The sequence below is a fragment of the Austrofundulus limnaeus genome, unplaced genomic scaffold (assembly GCF_001266775.1).
Source record: "Austrofundulus limnaeus strain Quisiro unplaced genomic scaffold, Austrofundulus_limnaeus-1.0 Scaffold69, whole genome shotgun sequence".
In the NCBI taxonomy this organism is placed as follows: domain Eukaryota; kingdom Metazoa; phylum Chordata; class Actinopteri; order Cyprinodontiformes; family Rivulidae; genus Austrofundulus; species Austrofundulus limnaeus.
Genome location: NW_013952471.1, coordinates 908,029 through 909,866, shown reverse-complemented (window position 1 = coordinate 909,866; position 1,838 = coordinate 908,029). Strand labels below are relative to the sequence as shown.

Here is a 1,838-nt window from a genome sequence, read left to right as displayed (position 1 = left end):
CAACATCTGGTGAAAATTTCATGTCATTAGCACCTCTAGTAAATATATTTACTGAGAAAAATGGTGACGTGTTCAATACTTATTTTTACCCGCTGTACATGTTTGTGAAAATGGCTTCAGCTGTTTTGCTCACATTTACATTTTTCATTTTTTATCCTCTAACAAATAAACTTTTTTAATAATTGCAGTTAAAGTAGTTAAAATGTTCCTTTGGGATATCTAATAACAGTAATAAAGTTACTTATATCTTGTAAATACCTTGCTCAATGTCTGTACAAGGTGGACATCACTGCTGTGAAAATGAACACACTCCTATTCAGCGAACGCCACCTCACATTAAGCTGTGTGGAAAACAACATTCTCTGTTTGTTTGGCACAGTTACCAAAAACAAAAATAAATCTTACAACCTCTAAAATCTGACTTCATGTTTGTTTACATTTTTGTGAAGAAGGGAGTTGCACTCAGCATCTTCTTCAGAGGTTTTTGTGTTGACAACGTCAGTGGCTCTTGAAGTGCCATCACAGGCGGGGGAGGGGGGAGTTGTTTACGGGGTTTACTTCGTTTGACAGTAGCTGTGTTTCCATTGACCATGAAAATGTGCAAATTAGAATTTCGAAAATAAATTTGCTCAATGGAAACACGTCAAATTCGAAAAAAAAAATTACCTTTTTCGACAAAATATTTTTGCGCTAGGATGAGGTGGTTTTTCAGTCGTATCGAAATTGATGTTTTTTGCAAAACTGCAATGGAAACCTCTTTTCGCATCACAGGAGTCACGTGATCAACAACCGGCTGTTTCTACTGGTGAAAAAGACGATGACGAAGAAGATAACAGGAAGTAGAAGTAGTAGTAATATCACAGAAGTAGTATAAAATAGTAAACTCACCGACTACAATTTCCCAAAAACACAGCATACGTAGCCGCTCCCAAGTAGGGACTTGTCTCTGGAAAGCCTCGATAAAAGATGCCGACGTCTCCTCTGATGATGAGCGCTAGTGTCGTGGTAGCAACATGCTATGTGTTTACATCCATCGCTGCCATGTTTTTAATGACTTATTTCAAGAACAAATGTATTCACGTGACTTTAATAATATTTCTTACTTAATGGAAACACTGCAGTTGTGAAACTGTGTTTTTCGACATTAACAGAATCTCGACAAAGTTTTGTGCACATTTGCAGTGGAAACACAGCTATTATGATTGCAAACAGCACCAGCTGATAATGTAAACAAATCTTGTTCTTTTGGTCCCTAAACGAATCGAGTCTACCAAACTATCAGGTGTGAATATGACCCTAAATTACATCCACAAGTGTGTCTCTACTTAACTCAGATGTTGTCAATAAACCTATCAGAAGCTTCCAAAGACCTGACATCAAAAGTCATAAATTGTTGAAAGGCATAGTAATCTCAGTGCATTTCAACTTTTAACTTTGCAGAAAATAATAAAAAATTGTCTTAAAAAGTTCCCTATTTATTCTGGTATTTAACAAATAGAAAACAACTCCTAATTGACCTAAAATGAGAAAGTTTTATTCTGATTTTACGTCAAAAAATCTTTTTTGTATAGTGCATGAAAATCTTTTTTTCAACCATAGACTTGAATATAAAGATGACTGGGCAGCCCCGCCCATACTGTCCACTGGTAGCGTCTGTGACAGCATGGAGGAGCAGAAAATGGCGTCTAAAAGGTCAACAGCTCACAGCCTCCATAGAAACTAATAGATAAACAGCAGCTGAACTGGATCAGTTTCACAGATTATCTGTCATGTTTTTACAGTAAATTAATAATTATGTTAATTTCATTCAACAATCATGTAAAACAGCAGATTTATAC

The 1,838-nt window shown here is 36.0% G+C and overlaps 1 protein-coding gene across 1 annotated transcript in view; it reads left to right on the top strand.

Moving 5' to 3' along the window:
- The window catches only part of myo15b (myosin XVB), a gene marked incomplete in the record, with an annotated part of 164,390 nt that overhangs the window by 65,970 nt on the left and 96,582 nt on the right, over positions 1-1,838 (top strand).